This window comes from Scyliorhinus torazame, chromosome 19 (assembly GCF_047496885.1).
Source record: "Scyliorhinus torazame isolate Kashiwa2021f chromosome 19, sScyTor2.1, whole genome shotgun sequence".
NCBI classification, from domain to species: Eukaryota; Metazoa; Chordata; class Chondrichthyes; order Carcharhiniformes; family Scyliorhinidae; genus Scyliorhinus; species Scyliorhinus torazame.
Genome location: NC_092725.1, coordinates 80037606 through 80059337, shown reverse-complemented (window position 1 = coordinate 80059337; position 21732 = coordinate 80037606). Strand labels below are relative to the sequence as shown.

The 21732-nt window shown below is 43.6% G+C and overlaps 1 protein-coding gene and 1 long non-coding RNA gene across 5 annotated transcripts in view; one reads left to right on the top strand and one right to left on the bottom strand.

Annotated features, from left to right (window-relative positions):
- Positions 1-21732, bottom strand: part of wnt5b (wingless-type MMTV integration site family, member 5b) — a 186001-nt gene that overhangs the window by 92936 nt on the left and 71333 nt on the right. The window lies entirely within an intron of this gene.
- The window catches only part of LOC140396250 (uncharacterized), a 78321-nt gene continuing 56605 nt past the window's right edge, over positions 17-21732 (top strand). The window contains exons 1-3 of one of the 3 annotated variants that reach the window (XR_011936498.1): positions 17-248; positions 8187-8346; positions 8614-8808. This is a non-coding gene — a long non-coding RNA (uncharacterized lncRNA). Of the gene's footprint in view, positions 249-8186; positions 8347-8613; positions 10371-21732 lie in introns of those variants that run through there. The other 2 variants (XR_011936496.1, XR_011936497.1) reach the window with 2 other exon arrangements.

The following is a 21732-nucleotide window of genomic DNA, read 5'->3' as shown; positions in this document are numbered from 1 at the left end:
GTTTTGGAGAAAAAAAAGTCAGTGCCCCCATTGTGTGTGATCATTTCGAGAAAGTACGGTGGTGGAGGTGGGCCAATGGCGCCGTGTTGTCAGTAGTGGGGTGGGGGGGCGGAATGCTGCCTGGAGCCTTGTTCCGCCTAATCGGGTTTCCTTTTCACCCGGATGGTCTTTCTTCTTCTCTACACTTAGATAGCGCATCCTGCAACCTTTTCCTGATGATTCCTGGCGCGTTTTAAATGGATGGATGGGTGAGAGGAAGGACGGGAGGTGGTTGTGGGGCCGAGCCCCGGGCTGGCGCTGCATTGTTGGGCAAAGTTAAAAAGCTACAGCGCTCTCCTTTTCTGCTTGTCCGCTCATGCATGCCTAATGGCTTTAGTGTGCAGCTCCCTCAGGATTCTCGGCCTTTTTTTTTAGCATTCCTGTCCATTTCTGAGTGCGCCTAATCGGTTTTTCAAGCAGAAGCAAGGCTGCTGCCCCAAGACTAACTCTCAGCAGCAGTTTTAAAAAAAACGTGGGATTGGGAAATCAATTAACATCTACTGCAACTTGCAGGACAAAGTGATTTTTCTAAAAAATTTTTAAAAAGCGTTCATTCATGATTCACAAGATTATCTTTAACAGGCCAGGATTTCGTTTTCAGCAGACCAGTTGTAGCAAAATATTTTTCTTATCAACTTCTTGGTTGAATATAGCTCCTAAAATTTAAAACAAAATGTATTTTTTGCTGACATTCCCCATGTCTGGAATTTCCCAGCCTCCATTTTAATAAGCTCTCCTAAATTTACCTGGGTGGGTTTTCGTTCTCTTTGAGGTGGAAATGGCCTCGAGCTGCCAGAAGTACCTTTTGACGCAGCCCTGAATACACTGTACAAGAGGTTTTGATGGCTGATGTGCCATCTGCCTCTTATAACTACTGTTTCTTCCACAATCCATCACAAGATTGGGGTTGATTCAAAATGCATTTTTCAAAGCTTTATTTTTTTCAATGTCAGATCAAGTAGAACTGAAATCCTTTACAAAAGACAAGTCATTTTTAGTCTTGACTTTTCTATTTTGGCTAAGTTCACCGAAAGACGAAGAATACCGTATTTCTTACAGCACACATCTTTTCGGAATATTGCCGACTTGCAGTCCATGTCAGAAATTACAGTTTAAGAGGTGGAAGTAAATAACATGGGGAGGTGACAAAGATGAATGTCACTACTCTTCACCATATTCCAATTGCATGCTCTGTAAAGCAAAAATTACTAGCCTTGATCACTTTCCTGATCATGGTGAGGAATGTCAAACATTGCTTAACTTGGTAACGTGCAAACAGAATTAAGATGATCTGGCAAAAAACAGGAATGTATTGTTTTTGATCTGAGGATATCAACCAACCTCAAGTAGGATATTTTAGTATTTGGATCTCAAACACAAACTTCTCTCAACTGGATAATATTCTTTTCCTATCAAACACAATTTTAACAGATTTATTTGCAAAAACTTTAGCAATTTCATTAGAAATGTGACTAATTTCAAATTCACATCACATGGTTTTTTTTCAGATTTATATCTATACCTGATTCCCCAGCCAGTGGCTGGGAAGAAATGGCATTTGTGCCCTGGACAAGTTTCAGACCTTAAAGATGCCTGATATTCCAACATTCACCTTTGTGATTATATGATTTTCTCTCATCCCCCAAATAATAGCATAGGTTAATCCATATGCAAGCCTGTTCACAACTTGTGACTAATAGTTTTTGCTGATCAGTTAGTTCATAATTAAATATTCACTGTGTGTTTAAACACTTGGGTCAGTTAACGTGTGGAAACAACTACTCTAGATTAATATTGAGTACAAAGGGCAACATAACCACAAAACCAACAGTGGGCAGGTTGTGGTGCATAATGATACCCACAGGTTCCTTACAGTGGGATTTCAGTTCAGTCAATTTTCATTAACCAAAAATAAATTCAGAGACGGATTACAGAAAATAGTAGGATGGTATATATCTAATGGCTACCGGTGAAAACATTGAACAAATCCTAAGTAGCACAATGTTAAAATACCAGTTCAGTCTACTTAAGATTAATTTTATGTTCTTAAAAAAAACAATCGAGATTAAAACTGAGTTTCTTTCCATTCTGCAAGATCAGGGATGGGAAATTCAGCCATTTGGTGAATTTCCACTTTTCAGAATATGGAATTCTGCTCTTGCCAAGGCTTTTCCAGCCTCCACCTCTCTGATTGTTTGTGCGTTCAGACAATGCCTGGAGTCTGGGAGAAATCAATGAACTCCAAAATGGGGAGCCCCTTTGGAGTCCATGCCTGAACTCCAACTGCCACCACACAGCCTGAGGCTGTGCTCGTCTGGCTGCCTGATGGTACAGTTTTGGGGGGGGGGGGGCAAAACCTTTACAGGGTTCATCTGATTGTGGGGGGAGGGGCGGAATCAGCAGAGTCTAAGTTTGCACAGGGGGAGAGTCTAGGCTGGTTGCATTGAATCAGTATTAGTTTTTGCACATTTTCCCCGTGTCTGCGTGGGTTTCACCCCCACAACCCAAAGATGTGCAGGTTAAGTGGATTGGCCATGCTATATTGCTCCTTAATTGGGAAAAAAATAATTGGGTACTCTAAATAAGAAAAAGTTGTTTGTGCTTGGCTATGAAGGGGCTACAGGGCCACTTGGTATTGCTGTAAGGCCAGGCCAGTGAGGGGGTGGGGAGGTTGGTGAGGAAAATTGGAAAGAAGAGGTGCTGAGCGATGGGAGGAAGGAGGTCAGGGAGCTCCTTAGTGAGTGGCAAAGCGGGGTCTGCTAAGAAGAGGGGAGGGGGGAGGAGGGAGTTGCAAAGCGGGTTTGCTAAGAGGGGGGAGGGAGTTGGGAAGAATGTCCGAGGGGTTGGGGAAGGAGGATTGGGAAGAGTGCTGAGTGAGAGGAGGGGGGTTGGAGCAAGGCAGTTGATAAAGTTTTGGGGGGGAGGGGCTTCAGAGTCTTCTGTCTCCAGGAAATATTGGTGGAGGTGGTGATGTGGTATTGTCACTGGACTAGTAAACCAGAGACCCACAGTAATGCCCTGGGGACCCAGGTTCAAATCCCGCCACTGCAGATGGTGAAATTTGAATTCAGTAAAATCTGGAAGTAAAAGTCTAATGATCTTGAAACCGTTGTCGTAAAAACCCATCTGGTTTCCCAATGTCCTTTAGGGAAGTAAATTTGCCATCCTTACCTGGTCTGGCCTGCATGTGACTCCAGACCCACAGCAATGTTGTTGACTCTTAACCGCCCCTCGACTGCTATTGGGGATGGGCAATAAATGCTGGCACAGCCTGCGACGCCCACGTTCCATGAACAAAAAAATATGGCTGAAATATACATGAGTATATAAAATAATACATTTTATAAAGTACTTTAAAAACACTTCATACGAGGGCAGCACGGTGCTGCAGTGAGTAGCACTGCTGCCTCACGGTGCCGAGGTCCCAGGTTCGATCCCGGCTCTGGGTCACTGTCCGTGTCGAGTTTGCACATTCTCCCCGTGTTTACGTGAGTTTCGCCCCAAAAACCCAAAGATGTGCAGGGTAGGTGAATTGGCCACGCTAAATTGCCCCTTAATTGGAAAAAATGAATTGGGTACTTTAAATTTTAAAGAAAATTTAAAGAAAACACTTCATACTTATATGATGTATGTTGATCTACAATACGTAAACAATAATTATATACTAAATGTTACTATGCTGCTTTATTGCTCTTTTGCTGGTGTCCGGGGTCACGTTAACTTTCAAGAGTTTAAAAAATATATATAAATTTGTTCATGGAAATGGGCATCGCTGCAAGGCCAGGCTTTGTTGTCCATCTCTAATTGCCCTTGAGAAGATGAAGAGTTAAAATGGGATCACATTGGAAAAAAGTTTGTGAAGCAGTGCCATAGTCCTTTGCTTCACTTTGCATGTACATAATCCAGTACATGCTGGTTTGGACGTCATCCTGAACTGCATTGAATACTGAAGTCACTTTGGTTATTTTCTACAAACTGATTGATCCACTGTCTTGAGAGTAATGGAGGTAACCAAAGGAAAAACTAATGTTCCCTACTCACTTGAAGTCTAACAATTGCACCCATTTGAAATGGCTGAGAAGCATTTGCATTTCACTACAGATCATTAAAAAGTGCTATAATTACAAGATACATTGTCACATAAAAAATTCAGACCTTTTTGTCTTAGACCACTAATTTTCAAACCTCTTTTTCTTTAGCCACTCTCATCCCTGTCCTATGCAGAATGATGTATGTAACTTAGATGTCCAGATAATGTGGAAACAGTAGAAGTATAGTTTCCATATTTTATGGAAATCTTAACTCAAGTAACACCCAATTATTCATACAACCATTAATTCATGGTATTCCATGATACTGGATAGTGTGGCTGTACTGTTCTTGACAGTTGCATTGTATTGGTACAAACCATTGATGAAATCTTATGCAGACTGCAGAATAATCTCATGTTTTACAGGAGTGATTGAGGATGGAATTACTTGCATTACAAAAATCAAATTCTTGAGTATTTTTATCTATATAGGGCAGCACGGTAGCATTGTGGATAGCACAATTGCTTCACAGCTCCAGGGTCCCAGGTTCGATTCCGGCTTGGGTCACTGTCTGTGTGGAGTCTGCACATCCGCCCCGTGTGTGCGTGGGTTTCCTCCGGGTGCTCCGGTTTCCTCCCACAGTCCAAAGATGTGCAGGTTAGGTGGATTGGCCATGATAAATTGCCCTTAGTGTCCAAAATTGCCCTTAGTGTTGGGTGGGGTTACTGGGTTATGGGGACAGGGTGGAGGTGTTTACCTTGGGTAGGGTGCTCTTTCCAAGAGCTGGTGCAGACTCGATGGGCCGAATGGCCTTCTTTTGCACTGTAAATTCTATGATATGCAAAATGTTATTATCTAGTCGAATTGTCCTGGTTACAGAGCAAATATCTAATTAGTCGAGATTAATACAATACACCTTACTTACAATACACCTTTCTTATATTGAGTTTTTTGGTGCAAAACACATTTCAGCAGTTTAACTTAATAGTGATTTCAGTTTTTCTTAGACCATTAGAGAAATCCTCATCAATAGCCACTAGATGTCTTTGGTATAATTTGACAAACTGTACTGTTGGTATAAGATACAAAAAAAACTCTTTTATTTGTTCGGATGAAAATTAACTGAAGTCAAATCTGACTGAAGAAGAATGAATCATTTATATTTTGATTTTAAAAAAATAGAGGATACAAATCTCCCAGGTATTAGAGAAGTAGTCAATTCCATTGCTAATCAGGCTACAGCTTGAATTATTATTTCTGTGTCTGCTCTAATTAAGCAGACAGGCAACCAAGCATTTGGCGCTTTAAACAAAAAGTAATTGGCCTTAATAAAAGTAGTTCAGGAGAAATATTAAGTTGACAATGAAAATAAACTTTCATGAAAGAATATATTTTATGAAATATATTCTTGTTCTCACCCAGACATTTGGATATAGGTCACATTATTTAATGGGGCATTATCATAATTTAACATGAAGCAAAAAGCACTTTATCTTCATTGCTGTTAAGAGTTTTGAATTAACAGATTTGAAGATTAAAGACACTCACTTGATCTTCACAAATAATATTCTACTTGAAGATTACACTGAACACTCTCAGTGGTGTGGACAAGATAGAATGTCAGTATACTCCCCTACTTCATAACATGATTTAGGTTTCCATAGGACAAGAGAGCAGACTAGTTATTTCCTTTTAGGGACGTTCAACTCACGGGGCTCAGAGCTTATGGTTGCATGTGTTCCCATTAAACAGTGCAGAGACAAGAAATTGGAGAACAGGAATAAAAAGAGTTTCAAAAATAGTGAGGGAAGAGGAATAAGGAAAATGTTTTATGGGTTTTGTTAATAGTTTGTTCTTTGTATTCGAAGCAACAGCAGCACCTGCAAGTCTGGTGGTTCAAATGGACACAAATTAATCAGAACAAAGTGACAACCAAATAATTAACATATGTTAAACTCTTAAATCCAACCCCTCTTATCACATTATTGGACTGTCTAATAATCACGATTAGAGATTGTTACAACATTCTGTGGACTTGGATTCATGTATAACCAATAATTCTCCAGTGAATAGTTTCGTGATCCAGGAATCAAAGATCAGATCCACTCATGCACCAAAGTAGAATGTGCCTATTTCAAAATATGAACCAAGGGAATGAAGCATTTTCAGTAATTGTGATGTTACCAAAGTGAGTCAGTAACTTAATTACCACAAGTTACCAGGATGACGGGAAAATAACTGCAAGGTTAACCAAATAAGTGGGAGACTCAACAAGGAGATTGTCAGATGACAATAGAAGTTCGTAAATTGAATGAGTCACTGGGAGAGTAATTACATGCATATTTTCTTTACTATTTTTGCTAAAATGTACGATAAAGTAGTAACATTTCCTTCTTTATAAATATTTCTATATTATGCATAGTAAAATGAGTAAACAGGAAAATGGAGTCAATGGTGGAAGAATGATATGTCATTCTCAGTAATTTTGAAATATATCACTACATCTATAATAATTCATTCAGGGATACAGTGACACAGTATCTGGTGTGAGTAGTTTGCAAATTAATATGGAAGTAAATTGGAGATAAGAGCAATATCAGGAGTTGGATAACATAGACTCAACTGACTGAATTGGAGACCAGGTAACTTCATTCTTCAGTGTCTGAGTTGGAAATAAGGTAACCGTGGGGTATTGTGAGGGAATTAATTAGAGATAGTACAGCTTAATGATTTTGGACCACTTGCTATGGGTTTTCTCTCTGTCTTCAGTTCTAAGTATTCTTACAAATTATAATATTAAGTATACTTTGAAGATGCAGAAATTCACTAATGCATTTGCAAGACTAGAATGATTTACTGCAGTATGTACAAATATACATTTCTTTCTATGTAAGCCTGGACAGTACCATCATATTAATTGTGTTCTGTAATGATTAAGTCAATTTCCTACTTCCTTTGTAAAGGTCAATTGATCCTTGCTAGGGGATGATTCCAGTGACTGGAAACTATCTAGTTATTTGGCGAGACATGGTCAAACAGCTAAATCTCATGCAACAGGAATCACTTCAGAAAAATGATGTGCAGGGTTTTTGAATAATTATGTTTCCTCCAAAGCAGAGGAGTGTTGAGGAAATTTGAGCAATCCATCTGAAATCAAGTTATTTTAACCAAATGGAAATCAAGCTTGGTACTTTCTATTTAGCAGGATGCTAGACCAGGTAGTGCCATTATCCACTATAATATCAAGAGAGCTGTGAATGATTGTTATTTTAAGTCAATTCATGCCTTTGATATCTCTACTCCACTACTCCAAAACAGTGTTGGCTAGTCTCCCACATTCTACTCACCGCATACTTGAGGTCATCCTAAATTCTGCTGCCCATGTCGTTACTTGTACCAAGGCACGTTCATCTATCCCTCCGTGCTTACTGACCCACATTGCTCCCAGTTAAGCAACACCCCAATTGCAAGTTCTCAACCTTGTTTAAGTCCCTCCATGGCCTCATCCTCCCAATATTGTAATCTCTAGCCTCACACCTCTCCGAGATACCAGTGCTTATCTAATTCTGGTCTCTTGAGCATCCCCAATTTTATCTGCTCCACAAATGATGGTCGTGCCTTTAACTGCTTAGGCCCAAGCTCTGAAAGCCCTCCCTAAACTTTTCCACCTCTTTACCTCTCAACTTCCTTTATGCTGCTCCTTAGTGCCTACAAGCTTTTGGCTATCAGCCCATAGAGCGCATCTCACTTCCGTGGCAAATTTCATCTCCTGATGCTCCTATGAAGTGCCCTGGTAATTTTACTATGTTAAAGGCACTACATAAATGAAAATTGTTTTGAAATGACTTCAATTAAAGTAATATTTGATGTCCCTTTAGCACAGTCGTAATAATCCATTCATGGCAATATCTAGATTCACCGATATTTACTCTGTTTATTTTGTTAAATTTACACTTAATCTAGAACAAGGTTCTATTTGAAGTTCAACCCAGTGCTATAATCTGAATTTTTATTCATTCCTGCGCAGCTCGAGTAAATGCACCATCCTGGTCAGTGCTATAGGATGCAAGACTCTTTTGTGTAAGCTCAAGCAATACATCCTTAATTGTTTTGCAGGGATTATACAGGAATTGGAAAGGAAGGCAGTCAGTGTGTGGATAGTTACAATGATCTGAATGTGGAGAAACCTAATGCAGCTCCACCTGCAGTTTATACTGGCATTTACTCAAAACTGACACTTACAATGAAATCTAACCCTCAAGAGGAGGGGAAAGAGGTGAGTGTTGGTTAAAAATAGTACTGATTTGGCATTCATACTTGATAATGATTTATGCTGCTATATGTAGGTTGAATTTTAGTACTAATCTATATAAGTTGGTTTCTGGAAATGTTTTCATTTCAAGAGGTTCTTAATAATCAAAAAGTGTATAAATAATTATTTTAACCATATTACTATGTGTGCAGTTTCAAATAGAGAACTTTATCTGTGCTTGGAGGCTGAATTAGCCCTATCTTGATCTGTCATTGGTTAACTTTTTCGTAGAGAAAAGGAAGAAGTGCTGAATCCTAGACCTAATGTTTGACAGCTGGGAGTGTCAGGCAACCAGACATACTGAACAAGTCATGCCCGACAGGGAACAAAGAGAGACATGTGGGGAGGGAGGATCAAAGCCAAATGTAAGAGGAAAAACCCAGACAGCCACAATGGTGTCATTGGAGCGAAGCAATCTAACCTAAGGTATGGGGGATATAATTGTCAATAAGCAAATATTAAAATTTTACATCTTGAAAAATGACTATCTTCCCAAATTAATAATTAATTTTATTTTGTTGATTCTTAAATGAGATTGTTAATAAGGGTAATGGTTATTAAGGATTCAAATATTACCTTCTATTATAACAGCATGTGTAATCCGTACAACATAGGGTGATCTCATATGCCCATAAGAGTTTTAATATGGTATGCGTTAAAAGAAAATAGTCTTTGAAAATAAGAAATTGAAACCCAAGTAGCTATTATTTTCACAATTACACTGCCCCAGTATGTAGCATCATACAACATTGACAAGCAGAAAAGGACATCTAGTCAAGCCTGCCAAAAACCATGAAATCCAGACCATTGGAGTTGCACACCTCTTCCCTCCTTTAAGATATGAACATATAAATTAGGAGCAGGACTAGGCCACTTGGCCCTTGGAACCTGCTCCGCCTTTGAGTAAGATTATAGCTGGTCTGATTGTAACTTCCCGATAACCTTTCATCCCCTTAATAATCAAGAATCTATCTACCACTGCCTTGAAAACATTCAACGGCTGTGTTTCCGTTAGCTTTTGATGATTTCTCTACTACTGATGCAACACCTCCCACCCCACCACACACCCACAGTCATGTGATCGCCTGAGAATGTGAAAGAAAAGTAAAAACCCAGAGTCAATAAAGGAAAAATACCCTGAGACAATCAAAACCTGTCAAGAAGATTACATGGACCAAGTGTAACATTGAAAGAAAATCTTCCATAAGATTGGGGCTAAAGGGACCAAAGGATACGGGGGGGAAAGTGGGATGATCAGACATAATCAGAATGAATGGTGGAGCAGTTTGAAGGGCCGAATGGCCTACGACCTGCTCCTATCTTCTGTTTCTAACCTTTTCCCCAATCAGGAACCAGTCTAGCATGCAGAGAGTCATCACCAATCATACCAACTAGAAATGAATTCCAGAGATTCACACTTCTCTGGGAAATTCTTCCATGTTGTGGCATAACTTCCAGTTTCTTCCCACTCTTATTTTTAACTTTGTGTTCAACTTTATGTTCTCTGGTCCTCTCCAAACAGTTAAAATGATCAATCTTCCATAAGGGATGCTGTCTAGTCCTTTCATTATTTTATATACTTCTGTCAGATTGCCGCTAAATTTGTATTGCTTTAAATTAAGTAAGCCAAGGTCTTACTAAGCCTAGCTGAGTTGCTGAGATTTTGAAAGCTAGGAATCATTCTATTAGCCTACGTCTAGAACTTTTCCAAGGTCATTATATCATCCAAAATTGGGCACAGTACGGTAAATGTATAGTGTCTATATGGTGTCCATTAATTACTGAAGTGTTCTATTAATACAACTCATTACCTTGTTCGATTTAGCTGCAGCTCTTTTGTATTAGTCATGAATCTTCAGCAATCTGTACACAATAACATCAAGATTTTTATAAAAGCTCTTTCAGTACTGTTCTCTGCAGTATACTGTGTTGGCCCGACCAAACTTTATGTTGCTACATTTATCTAAATTAAATGTTTTTAGTTCATTCTATTGATAAGATGGTCATTCAGGCTGTAAAATGTGTTGTGAATTTGCCTGGAGGGCACGTGCCAGTTAATGACTACATCCTACGTGACTGCAACCATGAGTCATCCTTACTTGGCCTCTATATAGCTTTCAACATGGTTGACCAGAACATCCTCCTCCTCTCCAAATTTGTGCCATACATAATACCGTATCCACAATTTAGTTCTTTGAGGTCATAATAGAGTGTACTGATGAAGGAAATCTGACAAATGCTGAATAGGGATTTTCAAAGTAGTTCGACAAGGTGTCACATAGGAGATTTGCCAATGAAATTAAAGAAGATAAATTAAAAGAGTATGGATCAGTATTAGTAGGAAATTGGCCAAAGAGCAGAAGGAGAGTAGTATTCCATGAATGTTTTTAGACTGGTGAATGAATAATAGTAGGTTCCCTCCTCGGATTCAATGTGACGACCCGTGCTTTTTTCAGTATATTTTGATGGTTCGGTATAAGGACAACAATATCAAAATTGGTAAGTTAACTGTAAGAAGGGTCAAGAACTGCTTAAGAAAGACAGATGGATGAGCAGATTGGACAGATAGATGTCAGATGAAATTTAAAGTGAAATGTAAAATAATACATTTTTGGGTGGAAGAATAGGGTGAGGATAAATGGTAATATTTTGAAAGAAAATGTGAGCAGAGAATTCAATACGTTTTTTACTAAGTGGGAGGACTATGGAATGCAAAGTTTTTTTTAAACATGAGCACAAAAATAAAGAGGTGGTGGTAAGCAGTACAAATTACCGGTAAAGCTTTTCCATTTCATTACTCCTCGTATATGCCAAAAGAATATACCAAGAAATTCTGCATCCACAGCCCATTGTTTTCGAACCATTTTGATTGGAAAAACCATGGGCTGGGGGTGGGATCTCCTGATGTTCACTCCAGGTGTGTGTTAGGAGTAATGAATGAAGTGGAAAATCCCATATATTTTTTCTGTTTTTGGAAGAGGATTCAGAAAAGATTTATTAAGATAATTGTAGGATGATGGTCAAGATGTTTGGCAGCCCAAAGATCAGAATGGTCGTGACAGGTGGTGGAGAGGTAGAACTGAGTGTCATCAGCTTACATGGGGAAGCTGACCCCATGTTTGTTGATGATGTTACCAAAGGGCAGCATGTAGTGTGTGTGAGTGGGTAGAGCAACCATTTATGGAGAGGCTCTGGTAAGGAAGGAACAAGAAAGAGCTGCCCTATTGAAATGAGAAGAATTGAATTAGAATGATGTGGTCAACTGTGTCAAAGGAGGGGGGGGGCAGCATTGCGGCGCAGTGGTTAGCACGGCTGCTTCACGGCGCCGAGGTCCCAAGTTCGATCCCGGCTCTGGGTCACTGTCCGTGTGGAGAACACATTCTCCCCGTGTTTGCATGGATTTTGCTCCCACAACCCAAAGATGTGCAGAGTAGGTGGATTGGCCATGCAAAATTGCCCCTCAATTGGAAAAAATGAATTAGGTACTTTAATTTTTTTTTTTAAAGTGTTGACTTCCTGTGGCGGCCATGGAGGAGGAGGTCGCACATTTGATAGCTCCCGCCTGTAATGGACTTTTGAACCTTTCCCCCTGTTTTTTTCTGGATTTTATGGGATAAATCAGTGAAGAGTGAGACAGAAAGGAGAAATCCCCCTCCGGTGTATAGAGAATTGGACCAGAAGTGGCCGTGTGAGAAGACAAAATCCTATAAGGGAGACGCAAGCAGAGCTGGTAATACAGGACAGCATGGCGGAGAGCAAGGGGAGACGGCACAGTGGTCGACGGAGCAGCTGTTGAAGTTTTTCGAGGATTGCTTCACCAAGCTGAAGAAGGGCACGCTGGACCTGATTAAGGCCTCGATTGATCAAGTGGTTCAGAATCAGGAAACCCACGGGAGAGCGATCCAGGAGGTCGAACAAAAGTTGTCCAAGCTCGAGGAGTATACAACCGTGCTGGAAAGCAAGGTGGGGGATGATGAACGACCGCCAGAAAAGAATGCAGGAGATGCTGGAGGACCTGGAGAATATGTCCAGGAGGCAGAATCTCAGAATTGTTGGCCTCCCTGAAGGCAGTGAGGGATCGGACGCGAGGGCCTATGTGACGGACATGTTGGAGAGGTTGATGGGGGCTGGGGCGTTCCCTCGGCCCCTGGAATTGGACAGAGCGCACAGAGCCCTCGCGAGGAAGCCCAGGGCGAACGAGCTGCTGAGGGCCATGGTGGTATGTTTTCACCGTTTCATGGACAAGGAACCCGTTTTGCGGTGGGCCAAGAAAGAATGGAGCAGCAAGTGGGAGAACTGTGAGTTGCGCATCTATCAGGACCTGGGAGCGGATTTGGCCAAGAGCCGAGCACGGTTCAATCGGGCATAAACGACCCTCTTTAAGAAGGGGGTGAAGTTCGGGATGCTGTTCCCAGCCCGTCTGTGGGTCACACATGAGGAACAGGACTTCTACTTTGAAACGGCAGACAAAGTATGGACCTTTATTAAAGAAATGAAGCTGGAGGCAAATTAAAACTTAAGCCTTGGAGACGTACTGGGGCAGCGATTTGTGGTGCTGGATTGTATAAATTTAAGTAGCTCTATGTGAAATAATGGGCTGTGTGGATGGTTAAAGGTTGTTTTGTCTTGCAAGGACCTGGTTGGAGGGGGGGGGGGGAATGGGCTTTGAATTTAGTTCTGTTTTTTGGGTGACTATTTTTCTAAAGTGACTGTTTCTTCACTGTTTTTTCTGTTGTTTGTTTACTGGGGAATGTGATGCTTTAAAAATGTTTATTCATGTGGGGGGGAGAGAGGGGAGTACAATAGGGGGACAGACTGCTTGGTGCCAGGGGCGGGAGCTATTGAGTCAGCATGGATCAGCTGACTCTCGGAAGCGCGGTGGGGGGGTGAGCGGGTGTTAAGCTGGAGCTTGACTTGGGAGATTGGGTTTCTAATGCTGTTCCTGAGGGGGTGGGAAAGGGGGGGGGGGGGGGAGAGCTGCTTTTCTGACAGGGGAGGAACTATTAGTAGGGGACAAATGGGAGGTCGGGAACAGCGACAGCCCGAGTGGGGTTTCAAGAAAGCGGAGGGCGCGAGCTCAAGGCTGGCCTAAAGAGCATGATGGCTAGTCGGTGGGGGTTGGGGGTTTGGAAGCCCCCCATCCAGGCTGATCACATGGAATGTGAGAGGACTGAATGGGCCGGTCAAGATGGCTCGCGTGTTTGCGGATTTGAGGGAACTGAAGGCGGACGTGGCAATGCTACAAGAGACACACCTAAAGGTCACAGACCAGACGAGATTGAGAAAGTGGTGGGTTAGCCAAGTGTTCCACTCGGGACTGGACTCAAAGACCAGGGAGGTAGCGATCTTGATCAGCAAATGAGTGGCACTTGAGGCAGGGAGAATCGTGTCAGACAAGGGGGGTAGGTACATGGTGAGTAGGAAGTTGGAGGGGTTGCAAGTGGTACTTGTGAACATACATGCTCCGAATTGGGACGACGTGGAATTTATGAGGCGGGTGTTAGGTAAGATCCCAGACTTAGAGTCACATAACCTGATCATGGGAGGGGACTTCAACACAGTCATTGATCCGGAATTGGACTGGTCAAAATCCAGGACAGGGGGGAGGCTGGTTGCGGCAAAGGAATTGAAGGGTTTTATGGAACAGATGGGGGATGTAGACCCATGGAGGTTTGTACGGCCGACGACGAAGGAGTTTTCCTTTTTTTCACATGTCCACAAGGTATATTCTCACATCGACTTTTTTGTTCTGAGCAGGGTGCTAATACCGAAGGTGGTGGATACTGAGTATTCGGCAAGTGCAGTGTCGGATTATGCCCCACACTGGGTGGATCTATGGGTTAGTGTGGAGAGAGGGCAACGCCCGCTGTGGAGACTGGATGTGCGGTTGCTAGCGGACGAAGCGATCTGTGGGTGGGTTAACAAGTCCATCCAGAACTACCTGGAAACAAATGATACGGGAGAGGTCTCTGCAGCGACGGTCTGGGGAGCTTCGAAGGCAGTAGTCCGAGGGGAATTAATCTCGATACGGGCCCAGAGAGAAAAGGTGGAACGGGCTGAGAGGGATAGATTAATGGAGGAGATACTCCAGGTGGACAGGAGATACTCTGAGTCCCCGGACCCAGGGCTACTGAGGGAGCGGCGGAGGTTACAGGTGGAGTTTGGGCTGTTGACCACAGGGAAAGCAGTGGAACAGTTGAGGAAGGCAAGGGGGGCGATCTATGAGTACGGGGAAAAAGCAAGCAGAATGTTGGCGCACCAGCTCAGGAAAAGAGAGGTGGCCAGGGAGATAGGTAAAGTAAAGAGTAGAGATGGGAATACTGTCCTGGACCCAGCGGGGGTGAACAAGGTGTTTAAGGACTTTTACAGTAAATTATATGAGTCGGAACCCCCGGCTGGGGTGGGTGGGATGAGGCAATTTCTGGATCAGTTGAGGTTCTCAAGAGTGGAGGAGAACCTGGTGGAGGGGCTGGGAGCCCCAATTGAGATTGAGGAAATGATCAAGGGGCTGGAGGGCGTGCAGTCGGGCAAGGCCCCGAGGCCTGACGGCTACCCGGTGAATTCTATAAGACGTTTTCAGAGATATTGAGCCCACTGCTGGTGAGGACATTTAACGAAGCAAGAGAGAAGGGAGTGCTCTTCCCAACAATGTTGCAGGCCTCGATTTTATTGATCCTGAAACGGAAGAAGGATCCGGAGCAATGTGGGTCATACAGGCTGAATTCTCTACTGAATGTGGATGCCAAACTGCTGGCTAAGATACTGGCCACAAGACTGATAGAGGACTGTGTCCTGGGGGTGATAAAGGAAGACCAGACGGAATTTGTTAAGGGCAGGCAACTCAAGGCCAATGTTCGAAAGCTTCTAAATGTTATTATGATGCCTTCAGAAGGAGTGGAGGCGGAGGTGGTGGTAGCGATGGATGCAGAGAATTCTTTTGATCGGGTGGAGTGGAATTACCTGTGGGAGGCGCTGGGAAGGTTTGGGTTTGGTGAGGGCTTTATTGACTGGGTGCGGTTGCTCTATCAGGCACCAGTAGTGAGTGTGCGTACGAACCGGCTGAGGTCGGGGTATTTTGAACTACACCGAGGGACGAGTCAAGGGTGCCCCCTGTCCCCGTTATTGTTTGCTCTGGCTATAGAACCAATAGGCCATGGCGTTAAGAGCCTCTAGGAACTGAAAAGGGCTGGTTCGGGTGGTGGAGCACCGGTTATCGCTCTACGCAGATGACCTGCTCTTGTACATTTCGGACCCGTTGGAGGGGATGGGGGAAGTAATGCGAATCTTGAGGGAATTTAGCAATTTTTCGGGGTATAATTGAACATGAGGAAAAGCGAGATGTTTGCGATCCAGGCAAGAGGACAGGAGAAGAGACTGGGAGAGCTGCCACTTAGAAATGGTGGGGAAGAGCTTTCGATATCTGGGAATCCAGGTGGCCCGGAAATGGGAGGTTCTACACCAGTTAAACCTATCCCGGTTGGTAAAACAAATGGAAGGGGACTTTAAGAGATGGGACATGCTCCCGCTATCACTGGCGGGGAGGGGACAGACCGTGAAAATGATAGTCCGCCCCAGATTTCTGTTTGTCTTTCGGTGCCTCCCCATCTTCATCCCTAAGGCCTTTTTCAAGCTGGTGAATAAGATTATTTTGGGCTTTGCATGGGCGAGTAAAACTCCGCGAGGGAAGGAAGTGTTGCTGGACCGCAGTCGGGGGAAGGGTGAGTTGGCGCTGCCGAACTTCTGCAATTACTACTGGGCGGCTAATATAGCCATGATTCGGAAGTGGGTAATGGGGGAAGGGTCAGCATGGGAGCGGATGGATGCAGCGTCATGTAAAGACACCAGTCTGGGAGCATTGGTAACGGCACCTCTGCCGTTCTCGCTGGCCCTATACTCCACAAGTCCGGTGGTAGTGGCGGCTCTGAGGATCTGGGGGCAATGGAGGAGAAATAAGAGAGTGGAGGAAGCATCGATTTGGACTCCAATTTATAATAACCACAGGTTAGTACCGGGTAGGTTAGATGGCGGGTTCCGGAGTTGGCAGAGGGCAGGAATTGGAAGGATGGGGGATCCATTTATAGCTTGAAAGCTTTGGAGGATAAATTTAAATTGCCGGCAGGGAATGGTTTTAGGTATTTGAAGGTGCGAGACTTCCTGAGAAAACAGGTGCCAGCCTTTCCGCTGCTGCCGCCATGGAGGATACAGGATAGAGTAGTTTCCAGTACCTGGGTGGAAGAGGGGAAGGTATCAGATATTTACCAGGAGCTTTCGGAGGTGGAGGAAACTCCGGTGGAGGAGCTTAAGGGCAAGTGGGAGGACGAGCTAGGAGGAGAGATAGAGGCGGGTCTATGGGCGGATGCCCTAAGCAGGGTTAATACCTCCTCATCATGCGCCAGGCTTAGCCTGATACAATTTAAGGTAGTCCACCGGGCACACACGACAGTGGCTAGGACGAGTAAGTTCTTCGGGGTTGAGGATAGGTGTGTGAGGTGCGCAGGAAGCCCAGCAAATCATGTCCACATGTTTTGGGCATGCCCTAAGCTTAGAGGGTTTTGGCAGGATTTTGCTGAGGCAATGTCCACGGTGCTGAAAACACGGATGGTGCCAAGTCCGGAGGTAGCGATCTTTGTAGTGTCGGAAGATCCGGGAGTTCAGGGGGGCGAAAGAGGCCGACATCTTGGCCTTTGCCTCCCTGGTAGCCCGGAGACGGTTAATGTGGAGGGACTCGAAGCCCCCCGAGTGTAGAGACCTGGGTTAGTGACATGGCTGGGTTTCTCAGTCTCGAGAAAATAAAGTTTGCCTTAAGAGGGTCAATGTTAGGGTTCTCCCGTGGTGGCAGCCGTTCGTCGACTTTCTCGGGGAAAATTAAAATGTCCGCAGATGCAGTATTCCAGTATTGTTGTTGTATGGTTGAGGTGCATGAAGATTGGGCTGGGGGGGGATGTTTATTTTACCATGTTGATGTCATTGTTTATGTTACTATTATAAAAATGTTCAAATACCTTAAAATATATATATTTTTTTTTAAATGCGTCAAAGGGCTGCAGAGAGCACAAGGGCATGGAGGAGAAATAAAATAGCGTAGTCACAGTTATGTTATTTATGAGGTGGTGAAGGCAATTTTATTGCTATGGGGTGGTCAAGAACATGATTGGAGAGATTCAAACCAGAGAAATGCAGGGGAAATTTGCCAGGATTTGGGAAGCAACAAAATGGTCAAGGATTTTGCAAGGGGCATATTACAAAGTTTGCAGAGATGAAAGGTCACCTATGGTCCTGTGAACCATGGAGTTGATAATGGTGGTTTGAGCCTGAAGAGGAGAGAATTTTTGGAATGTCAGCTAGCCTAGGGAACCAAGAAAGGAAGTTGGGTGGTCAGTCGTTTCGTGAGAATCAGACTGGGGACAAGAAGCATGTATCGTAGCTAGAATGAGCATGGGAAAAATTGGGATAGAAAACAGACAGCAATTCATTGACAGGGCTTGGTGGGAAAGGGAAAAGGAAGGGAAACAGCCACACAGATGATCTCTATCTTGGTGACAAGTAAGTCCATGAGCTCCTCACACTTATTCGAGGTGAGGAGTTAAATTAAATGGTTGATAATGGAGAAACCTTTGCTTTGCAGGATGATCCAGGAGGTAATTTTGGAAAGGGGGAGGGAGGCCCAATATAACTTAATGTGGTTCCACCAGTTCAGTGATGAATAGCTAGTCCAGTTGTGCAGTAGAAATGCTCATGTCTGTGCGTCTTGTACTAGAGGGAGTCCATACTGAAACGACTAGGATGAAAGTTAATGAAAATTCCGTTGGAGACAATGATATCAAAGCTAGAGTCAAGGAAGTAAGAGAACAAATTAATGACAGGAGATATATTAGGCCTGTCAACCCTCACAATATCCTGGAGAAGAGCATGAGTCCCCAGGTTTCATTAATTCTCTAGCTGCTGTCACAAGGACTGGTGTGGTTTGGTGGCAACATCACAGTTATCCTCCCTCACTCCACATGAGAGAACTAGGCCTTACATAGGGGTAACTGTAAATTACACAGGCCGATCGAGAAACAGCCAGGAGTGAAAAGTGGGGGATAGAGAGACTGAGGGAGAAGATTTGGGCAGAGGGAAAGAAAGGGAGACTGGGATCCAGAAAGGTTCACATGAAAATTGGAAAACCAACATCACAATTGAATTACTGCTTTATGAATCAATTCATTCCTACATTACAACAGTGACTACACTTAAATAGGCACTTTATTGGCTATAAAGCACTTTGAGACATCTGGTGTCATGAAAAGAGCTATATAAATGCAAGTCTTTTTGCTTTTTTAACTCACAAATGGATAATATTTGTGTCTAGACAGACTATTTCAGAGCTATGCTGGGAAAAAGAGGCTTATACGTTAAAACAATTCATTTAATTTGGAAAAGGTTATAAAGTTTTGTTTCCATTTAGTCCTTCAAACATGCCCTATTTAACAAATTAGGTAAGTGACCTGAAGTTATCTACAAAGGACATTCTGGAGTGAGCTATCCGGAGACACTCACACTATAACTTGTTGGGTGGGATTCAGCCGCCTTGTCGCACCCGACTTGGTGTCGGGACAAAGCTATTGAATCTTGCAAGAGGCCTCTCATGAGATTCGTAACACTCAAAACATCCCGCAAGATTCAACGGAATATTGCAAGACGTCAAGATTTGGATCTCACCCTCACTGGGCTTGATCCAGACCAGCATATTTAAATGAACCGTTAAAAATCCGTTTGCTGGATTCACCCGGGGCTCAATGGTCGCACCTGGGAGACCTCACCAGGACTCCATTTGGTACTGGTCATAAATGTCGATCAGATGTAACAGCACCTGAGGGGATCTCCCAAGCCATATGAGACCCCCGGGTGGTTGCGGAAAGGGTACGGTGGCACTTGGGCACCTTGGCATTACCAGCCTGGCACCCTGTCAGTGCCACCTAGGCACCCTGGTAGGGCACCCTGGCAATGCCCAGGTTGCCATGCCAATGATTAGGTCCTGCCAGATAGAGTGGGGTGAGAGAGGGTTCCCAGCGGCCTCATCAAGGTTGGTGGGTGAGGGACGTGGTCAAAACGGGTGTGGGGGAAGATCGGGGCAGCCAGACAAAATAGCGCCTCAATCTGCCGGGAGCCTTTTCTGCTGGTGAGCTTCAGCCAAGGAACACCCTGCTAAACACGCCGTTCAGCGGACCTGAACTCAAGTCCACTGAATCGGGCCCATTACCTCCACCTCTTGCTGTGTGGAAGTACCTGCTACATCTAACCTCTCCATGAGTTAGAATGGGACGATTCCCCTGCACTCCAGATGTAGAAGAATTGTTTTGCGAAAGAATATCTTAACAATTTGACTTTACTAAGGCAACAAAGGAAATTTGAGTGTTGGCCAAATGATGACTGTGGCTCTACAACACCTCATAAATACCACTTCAAATGGCTTTTGATTGCATTGACTGACAGAACGTGGCTAACTGCTACTTAGTGTGAAAAATTTAGATTTTAGAATCATAGAATCCCTACATGCAGAAGGAGGCCATTTGGCCCATCCAGTCTGCACCGATTCTTCGAAAGAGCACTCTACCTAGACCCACTCTCCCTCCCCATCCCATCAACTTACTTATTGATCATGGCCAATCTGCTCAACCTGCACATCTTTGGACACTAAGGGGCTATGTAGCATGGCCAGTCCACCTAACCTGCATATCTTTATGGGAGGAAACTAGGACCCGGAGTAAACCTACGCAGACACTGGGAGAACATGCAAACTTCTCCCAGACAGTTATCAAAGGCTGGAATCGAACCCGGGTCCTTGAACCTGTGTGGAAGCGCTGTTAACCACTGCGCCACTGATTTGTTTAAAATGTTTTTCAATAAGTTGTAAATTGACTGGCTAGAATCTGACAATCTTCACATTACATGAGTAAACCGAAAAACATGGAATGGAAATCAGGCTGCATCAGTTGATGTAACTGCATTTATAAATGGTATGGAGGATGAATGCTCAAAACATTGAATCTCAGTTTCGAGTTTTCTGGTCAAGAGATACTTGAAATAAAAATTAAAACAGGAAAGGAAGGGAAGGATTGCCTCAAGGCATCATCAATCACCACTGGGCAGTTCAGCTCTAGACGGCACTGGTAATTCAATCACTGACAACTTGCTGTCGTCTGGCGATTGAGTCTCAGATGCATAGTGGTGGCTGCTGCTAAATTTTATATGATTTTGCAGCTCGCAGATCACTATCTGGGAATAGAAATGATAATCCACAATCCCAGGCCAAAGCCTGCATCAACATTAGACAAGCAACTGTACAGCAACAACCAGCTGCATGTCTCCAGACTCGGAAAGAGGTGAGAATAAAAACTGACATCCCATCACAGGCCGAGATTTTCCCCTGGACAATTGCACTGGGCTGGGAATTATCCGAGAGAAGCAATTTAAATCGCTACCTCTGGATGGCTGTGCCAGTTCTACCCTGATATTTACTCTGAAAGAGTTAGAAGGAAAGGAAATCAGTTCTGACTCCAGAGTAACTATTTAAACACACAGACCAAGCCTCCCATGGGATACCACACACACATGATCATCTAGCAGATCCCCTGCACCACCTCCGGCCCCAACAGCCTGAGCTGAGCCCCCCAACCCCCCTCCCCACTTCCCAGTCTTACATCCCTATTCATCCCGGTCTCCCCTCACCCGCCCCGCAGTTGTCTGACCACTTACCTCATGCCGTAAAAAGGTGTTCCTTATTCCCTGCGTCCCAGTTACTCCTCACCGATGCAGCCAGTCCATTATTAAGGAAGTAACAGGACATTTAGAAAGTTAAAACGCAATCTATCAAAGCTAACATGGTTTTATGACGGGTAAATTGTTTTTTTTACTAATTTACTAGAGATCTTCAAAGATGTAACAAGCCAAAGTGGATGATGGGCATCTGGTAGACGTAGTATATCTGGACTTCCAGTAGGCATTTAATAAGGTGCCGCACAAAAGGTTACGGTAAGATCACATGGGAATAACTTGGTTAGAAGATTGACTCACTGACAGAAGGCAGCGAGTCAAGATAAATGGGTCTGTTCCTGGTTGGCAAGCTGTAAACAGTGGGGTGCCACAGGGTTCAGTCCTTGGGCCCCAACTATTTATAATATATATGAATGACTGGATGTAGGGATAGAAGGTACTATGGCTAATTTGCAGTTGACACTCAAATAGGTGGGATAGTAAGTGCAATGAGGAAATAAGAAATTTACATATGGATGTAGATGGGTTAGATGAGTGGGCCAAAATTTTGAAGATGGGAGTTTAACATGGATAAGTGTGAGATGATCCATTTTG